This window comes from Tamandua tetradactyla, chromosome 18 (genome assembly GCF_023851605.1).
Source record: "Tamandua tetradactyla isolate mTamTet1 chromosome 18, mTamTet1.pri, whole genome shotgun sequence".
In the NCBI taxonomy this organism is placed as follows: domain Eukaryota; kingdom Metazoa; phylum Chordata; class Mammalia; order Pilosa; family Myrmecophagidae; genus Tamandua; species Tamandua tetradactyla.
In genome coordinates this window covers 57,933,398-57,942,164 of record NC_135344.1, presented here as the reverse complement: position 1 = coordinate 57,942,164, position 8,767 = coordinate 57,933,398, and the positions used below count along the sequence as shown (strand labels likewise).

Genomic DNA, 8,767 nt, shown 5'->3' with positions numbered 1-8,767 from the left:
TCTTCAAGATCTCCCAGTGCCTGCCCATGTTAAAAAAAAAAAAAAAAGATCTTGTGGTAGAAAATGGTTTCTTAGGCTACCCCCAAAGCACAAGTAAGAATAAAAAAATAGATAAATGGGACCTCCTCAAAAGTAAAAATTTTTGTGTTGCAACAAACTTGGTCAAGAAAGTGAAAAGGCAACTTACTTAATGAGAGAAACTAGATATATGATAAGGGTTTAATATCCAGATTATACAAAGAAATCTTACAGTTCAATAATAAAAAGACAAAAGTCCAATTAAAAATGGGCAAAAGAGGGCATTGCGATGGTGGCTCAGTGGCAGAATTCTTGCCTGCCATTCCAGAGACCCAGGCTCAATTCCTGGTGACTACCCAGGCAAAAAAAAAGAAAAGAAAAAACTTGAATAGACATTTTTCTTCCAAAGAGGAAATTCAACTGGCTAAAAAGCAAATGAAAATAATTTTAGTATCACTACCTATTAGGGTAATGTAAATCAAAGCCACAAGAAGTTATAATTTCATATCTACTAACATGGCCACTATGGAAAAGAACAAAAAACTACAAGTGTTGGAGAGGATGTGGAGAAATAGGAACACTTGTCACTGCTTATGGCAAGGTAAAAATTGTGCAGCCACTATGGAGGACAGTTTGGCAGTTTCTCAGGAAGATAAGTATAGAATTTCCATATGATCCGACAAGTCTGCACTTAGCATATACCCAGAAGAACAGAAAGCAGGGATGTGAGCAGACATTTGCATACCAATGTCCATGGTGCCATTATTCACAACTGCCAAAAGATGGAAGCAACCCAAGTGTCCATCAACCAATGAATGGATAAACAACCAAAGAATAGAAAAACAAAAAATTCTACACCATGGATTATTATTCAACTGTAAGAAGAAATGAAGTATGATGCATGTGACAACATGGATGAATCTTGAGGACATTATATTACATGAAATAAGCCAGACACAAAAGGACAAATATTGTGTGATTTCACTGAAATGAACTAATTATAATAAGCAAACTCCTAGAAGTAGAATATAGGCTTCCAGGGGCTAGAACGGGGTAGAGGATAAGGAGGTGATGCCAAAATTTCTATTTACATTGATTAAAAATGTTTGAAAATGGATAGTGGTGATGATAGCACATAATTGTGAGTGTAATCAATAGTGCTGAATTATGTTTGTGAATGTGATTGAAAGGGGAAGTTTTGGGTCATGTATATTATCAGAAAGAAAGTTAGATGAAAAAACATAGGACTGTATAACATGGTGAGTCCTGTTGTAGGATGATGGACTATGGCTAATAATGCAAATATAAGAATGTTCTTCCATGAATTATAACAAATGTACGACAGTATATGGGAAAAACACCCCTAATGTAAACTATGGATTACAGTTAGTAATATTTTAATATTCTTTCACCAATTGTAAGAAAGGTACTACACTATTGAAAAGTGTCAAAGTGGGGGTGTGTGTATTTTTTACATGGCTTTTCTGTAAACCTACAACTTCTCTAATTAAAAAAATAATAACCAAAATATCATTATGCTACATGAAAGAAACCAGACACAAAGAACTACATATTGTATGATTCCATTTATATAAAATGTAAATATAAATAAATCTATAGAGACAGAATTAAATTAGTGATTATGTAAGTCTGGGAAGGATGGAGGGATTGAGAGGAGACTGCTAAGAACTATGTTTTTTTTTTCTTTCTGGAGTAATGGAAATGCTCTAAAATTGATTGTGGTGATGAATGCCCAACTCTGTGATTATATTAAAAGCCATTAATTGTATACTTTGGACCGATTGTATGGTGTGTGAACATATCTCAATAAAACTGCTTTAAAATAAATGAATGGGCTGTGGTGAAGGAGAAACAAAGGCAAGAAACATTAAAAAGAGAAAAGGAAAGAAGAAGAGGAAGAAACTTTGAGTAAAATGTTTTATTGCCATGTGTTTCCAGCGCCTGGCTGACGTGAGGGGCAAGTAGGAGGCTAATACATTTCTCTTTAGCGGTACTAATTGTTTGCATTATCACAATAATCAAATGCAGCCATATTAATCTCTCTGGTTATTAACTTGATTTTTACACATTAAGATTTAGATTTAATCCCCCGGGACCATCTATTAATGCTTTTAAAGTTGAAGGGTTTCAACAGTTTTAAGTTCTTTCCCTTCTTTTAGCTGCAGGCAGTAAAATTTGAACGTGCGTGGAGTTTTGTATTTTGCATTCCTGGGGGATTTTCAGAGACAGTGCTGTCAAGGACCATGAATCATGTTAATACATAGCAACCTCTACAGCTATTAAAATGTCTCCAATAATGTGATTACTTTAAAATGGAAAAACTAGTATCACATGTGTTACTCAAGGATCAACCATTCTTTTAAAGTCACAGAGAGAATGCATTCAGGAAAAAAAAACCTGAAATTGTTTTTGCATGCAGCGCCTATGTGAAATGTCTCACCTACAGGGAAAGAAAACTTCCAGCTCTTTTTACAAAACCCATCCTTCCTGAGCTTCAGGTCAACAAAGCATTAAAATGGCAAAAAGTCCAAGACCAATAAGCATAAAAACTTTTATTTCTATCTGAGCAAACTGTAATGAGAATGACCTGCTGGAACAGACTCCAGTTTCATGCTTTCATAGTCACAGGATGATGACATCCAAGCAGAAACGAAGCCTGGTCTGTGCTGATGAGCTGTTAGTGTGGAGTAGGCTTTTCAGCTTGTCCATTGGCTTAGGGCTTAGCTTTTAGAAATGTATTAAAATTATTATATAGGCAGATGTGTGAGTAAACATTATCTAGGAAATGATATGGAGCATTTCTATCATATGACATGAAACACAAGAAGAATAAAGACACATTTTTTTCATTGCTTAAAGTGATACAAATGACCTTAGCCCCTATGGTGTTGCTTTTTAAAACTAATGGAACAAGCTAATGTATACTCTTCACAGGTATGTCATATGATCAACAAATTGTAACAGAGCCCTGGACTAATCTACTCCATAAATGACCAATATTTCTGAGATTTGCATGGTACTTTTTTCTTCTTATTTCTGAAATTTCTTTCTCAATAAAACAAAAATAGTATACATGTTATTATGATTATTCCTATTGGTAAGTATTCTTTCTAAGGTTTTATATAAAAAACATGAAATCAGTTTTGGTATTTGAGCAGAACAGATTATCAATGAATTTAAGGTAATATATATGGCGATTTTCTATTGAAAAGCAGACAGGTTAAAGAGTTTCACATTATTCCAAACCCTAAGATACATGGCCTTTTTGGACCTATCCTTGAAGCACATGGGCACATTCTGAAAGATGTGATCAGAAATGCTTCCATTTCTTTTTTTTTTTAATATGGAACACTTCAAGAATTTGCATGTCATCCTTGCACAGGGCCATGCTAATCTTCTCTGTATTGTTCCAATTTTAGCATATGCGCTGCTGAAGTGAGCACCCCATTTCTTCTTATTGGGCAAAAGCTAGTCTCAACTTCCCATATGCTTTCACAGGACTGCTGACATTGATACACATTCATTGTCTGGTGCATGAAAAGTCCGGGATTCATATCCAAATTCTTTTATATAAGGAGCAGAACATATGCAGCTTTTCTGAAGTTCAGAGGCAGGCAAAAGGGCTCAGAGTGACTGACTTTGGAGTCCCTAGAAAAGCTACTTCTTCCCATACCCATACATGCAATGTGGCTCACTGCTCCTGACATGCAGCTGCAATCCTAACTGGTCCTTAAGAAATTATTCCATTAGTATAACATGCAGGGAAGTCAAACTACCTGGTACCACCCCTAGTGCTTTCTGAATCTTAGAACAATACTGATAATAGGCACAAGCAACTACTAAGGAGTTTCTCCGATGCTTCACTGACTACCTTGTGACACACATATACAAAAAATTCTACAGGAATAAAATAGTAACCACCCTGGTAATAAGTCAGTGTTATTTTTGCTGTGACCAGGTTGAAGCCCTTCCTCAGAACATAGTCCACTCCTCATAGGGGGAGTTCAGAAGAAGCCAGGGTAGAAGTTTCCGTATTGAGGCAGAATAAACCTAGGGTAGGCAAGAGGAATCTATCACTTGCTGAGCAGCTTAGATCTGAGCTCACGTGTCCACCACCTCCCAACTCTGCAAGGCTGTGTGCCATTTTATACATGAGGAAAGGACTGTGCGAGATGCAATTATTTGCCCAAAGTTGCACAATCGGTAAGCGATGAAGTGGGGATTCCACTCCAGATCTGTCACAGTCCAAAACCCCATCTTTTTACAGCAAATCATGCTGCCTCCAACCGAGGGTGAAATTCTGTAAAAAAAAACAAACATGATACACTCAGGATAGGGCCTTTGCTCTTTGAATGTTGAAAAGCTTCTTGGAGATGGTAGAAGGAAAGAAGAAGGAAAGGCTTCGGACAGGCAAGACTCTGAGTCTGAACAAACTTGAATCTGAAGTCCTGGTCTAGCCCTTACTGTGGCATCTTTGGCAAGTTTATAATAACGAGAAGAACAATAACTACTGTGCCCTGATCATGGACTTAGTGCCAGTTAAGGGATGAAACACTCCACAAGATATCTAATGTCACAACACTTTTTTTTTTTGCACGGGCGGGCTCCTGGAATCGAACCCAGGTCTCCAGAATGGCAGGCAAGAATTCTGCCACTGAGTCACCATTGTTCCACCCTATGACAATACTTTGAGGTAAGTATTGTTTTCTCAATTGTCTGGTAATATAATAGAAGGGCAGAGGGTAAGAAACTTGCAAATGTTTCAAAGCTGCTAAGGGTTCTATTTCAAGTCTAAGCTCTATTGACTTCCTTTAAATTGTAAAGCATCTTAGTGCCTCCACATCTTTTTAGATGGATTCACTGGCTCATTGTACATATTAAATGAAATAACCTATCAAAGACTCCCAGTTCTGTACTAGGTGAATGATAAATTCTCAAGAAATGTTTTTTTCCCCTATCTCCCCAAGAAAATAAAAGTGTATGTTCCTTAAACACACCATTGTTCCTTAAACACACCATGTTCATTCAACATTCTACACACACTCCTTGAAACGGCTAAGGTTGTTTCCTCTACTCCTACTCTCTGTAGAACTTCTGCTCTTCCTTCAAACTCCCCCTCTAAATCTACCCTGTCTCCTTCTCCCACCAAGCACAGGGCATTTACACATTCTTCTTTAAGGGCCCAACTCCGGACGTTATATACATCATCTCCCCCATGACACTGGGCTGTTCTCAGGCACACACAGCCTTATTTCTGCTTTCCTCCATCACTTATTACTCTTTCTGAAACTGAACAGTCATTTGGTAAAATATTAAATAATTGCACTCAGTCAATAAATGTTTATTTAGCACCTATGTGGAAGTATATTTACTGGATGCAAACAGTGGCTGACCTAGGGCTTCAGGGAGTCTTCACAGAATCTTTAGAAGTGCTCCAGAAGTGCATCACCACAGAGATGAGGCTGTTCAACCAACTCTACCCACCCCTTGCCAAGCATTGTTCTCACACTGAGCTGATCAACTACACACTCAGCTTATATTTCAGGCAAGTGACTAGGGTAGAACGCTGAGCCTGAGTTCTTGTTTGTAGTTGTATTTATGTGGGTGACAATAATAAATATTAGCTGGGAATAAATGTTAGACTGCATTCCAAGGTCTACAGGCTTTAGTAAGTTAATCTTGTTTGCAAGTGATGTTCCCTGTCCTTATTTTTAATGAATGTGTAAAAAAGAAATGACCAAGGATGCACCGGTGGTTCAGTGGTAGAATGCTCGCCTTTCATATGGGAGACCCTGGTTTGATTCCCAGACCATGCATCCTACCCCACCACCCAAAAAAATGCCCAAGCAAACATCTCAAATAAATAGCAGCAAATGTTATCTCCCTTATTGTCACTTAAATGGCACAAATTATAATGCACCCTATTCTCCAGCCAGAGGCTAGGAACTGTGCCTGTGCAAGTTTGCAAAGGAGAGCAGGCAGACAGGACAATAACTTCAACTTCAACCACTCTTTCCCTGATGCTCAGATTCATTTAAATTACCACTGTTATTTCCCAGCACATGTCCACAGCAGTGATTTCTGACTCCATGTTTTCCATCTTCTTCAGTCTACCATAAAAGGCTTTTTTTGGTAGACAAAAAACAAGTGGTCATTGTTCACTAATCAAAAGAAATTTGGCCATTTTTTAGGAGGATTATCTTCTCAGTTGCTCTGTTGCATTTAGTGTATTAATGACCCCCTTCTGGAAACGTTGTTTGAGTGACAGGATAATATTTTTGAAAAAGTAGCCAGTGGGTTTTTTTTCTCCCCAACAAGTTTTTCCTTTGCCCTTCTCAGACTTCCCTCACCCCACTTTCCAGGATGTTACTGATAGGCTTGGGTTCATTATCTCAGAGGAGGGACACAGTAGGTATGAAGTGGATAGAAGAGAAGTCTCAACATAAACTCCCTTGGGTTGGAGTAAAGAGAAAAGTTGGAGAGCTTAATGAATGTCAAAGGGTGTGGCAAATTTGGGGGCCAGGAGAGTAGAGAGATATTGCTCCCTCCTTACTGGCAGAGCTCCTACCCACCCAGATATGGTAAGATCCTAGACAGGGAGTGGCCACTTGCCATGCCTGGGTTGATGAATCCCAATTAGCCCTGCATAAATTCCTGTGCTCTCATGTCAAGCAAGAAATCCCTGATCTGAGCTGCTGGGCTGGAAGAGGAGTTGCAGTGTTGACCACTGTCTTTCAATAGCCCATAATCAAGTAAGACAAGGACCGGTCTCTCAAGAATCACATGAGTCCATCCCCATTTTTTGGTACGCCCCTGGAAGCTCAGCAAACTCTAGAAGAAGGGATGAAACTCTCAAGGTAGGTAAGATTGTTTCTGTCTCTTTTGGCAAAATGGAACCTGAAGAGGATGTTGATTTGAACTATACAATAATGAAATTACTCTTTTTTACAGCTTGCTATGGACTACAATTATCATCCACTTTATGTTACAGTCTCCTAGAACTGTGTAGTCCATTTATGCTCCCAAACACTCTCAGCGAAGGGCCAGGCTCATAGTAAAGGTCTGAGAGTAGTTCCTCATGCAACGGCTTCTACAGCATTTGTATGCATGCTCTAGCAGTTATTTCCAAGTCTTTCCAGCTTCTCCAGTCCTGGCTTCATCTCCACCCATTGCTCTCACTTGATGGTTCACTGACTAAGACTGCTGGCCATTCATTTAAGGAATGTGTGTATGCCTGGTACTGTGCTGAGCACAGGGGATGCCGCAACCAACAGGACAGATGAGGCCCTATGCAGATATGATCTAGCAGGGGGGACAGATATTAAACAAGATAACCACACAGAATCATTGCATTTATAATCAGTGATATGAATATGCATTATGAAGTACACTGTATGCATCTAACAGGGAGGCCCTAACTAGACTCAGTGTTCAGACTAGTCCTCCCTGGAGAAGTGGCGTTTAAGATGAACCATGAAGAATGAGTTGTTAGCTCAGCAGGCTAAGACAGAGTAGGGAGGTGGAGGGGTGAGAATTTCAGACAGAGAGAATATCATGTGCAAAGGTCCTAAGGGGAAAGGGTACATGGCATCCAACTTACACAAATGCCTTCATATGCATCCAAATGTGGAGAGTTGGGAGAAAAGTGGCATAGAATGAGATTGGAGAGGTGGGCAAGGGCTAAATCTTGTAATTACACACAGACTACATAAAAAAACAACAACAACAGAAAACCCACATAGAAGGTACAAAAGAAAACTAGCAAGGAGTTCCAAACAGGTGAGGGCATGGGTAGATCAGAAACTGAAAATGAGCACAGCTCCAGCGAGGGAACATCTTCATCTAACACATTAAGAAAATTAGGGTTGGTAAGGATGTAGCAAGTAGACATCTTTATACACCGTTGAAATGAATATAAAATTCAATGCCTCCTTTTTGAAGAACAATTTAGAAGTAAATATAAAAAAATTTAAATGACCTAGCAGTTCCACCACTAGAATTTACACTATGAATATATCCTCAAAATACACCTACTTATATGACAAGTTTTAATGAAGCATTGTCTTTAGTATGAAAATTTTCAACAACATCATCAACTGGGAACAATCTGAATGCCCATCGATAGAAGACTGGTTAAATAAATTATGATGCAACCATTTGATGAAGTTCTCTGGCACATTAAAAATAACATTGCAAATCTGTTTGTATTGTTATGCAAGGGCTTAGAGATATTTAAGTCCGTGTAGTATGATTTCATTTCAATAAATATTTAATGGTAGTTACATATATAAGGGAGTTATAAATTAAGAAGCTGCTAATCTTGGCTACTTTTGGGTAGACGAGCTGCTGGTGATAGATGGGAGACTTTTATTTTTCATTTTCTGTTTGATTTCCTTTACAAAGTGCACAGAAGTGGACATGGTTGCCTTTCCCCCTTCCACTTCCCCATCGTCTTTGCTAACAGAAGCCTGATACTGCTCAACAACCCTCTCTCAGGAATGGTGACCCTATCCCCAGCCCAAGGATAGATTGTGGTTCGGCCAAGCACCTCAAGATAATCTCATTTGCATTGGCAGTTTGGAGGTGGGCTGGGACCCAGGAGATGAAAGTAAGGTCTGCTGGGGTCCTCTGGGAAGGCTTGCCTCACTCTTAGGAAGGCATCAGAAGAGGAGGGCCCTACCCATGCCTCTGGACTGCTGTAGCCATCTTGTGACAATGAGGGGAATTA

The 8,767-nt window shown here is 39.0% G+C and overlaps 1 non-coding gene across 1 annotated transcript; it reads right to left on the bottom strand.

Moving 5' to 3' along the window:
- Window positions 1–3,376: 3,376 nt before the first annotated feature.
- Window positions 3,377–3,482, bottom strand: LOC143662900 (U6 spliceosomal RNA). Its single transcript, XR_013165668.1, has one exon. It is a non-coding gene; the product is annotated as a U6 spliceosomal RNA (small nuclear RNA).
- Between the last annotated feature and the right edge of the window lie 5,285 nt (window positions 3,483–8,767).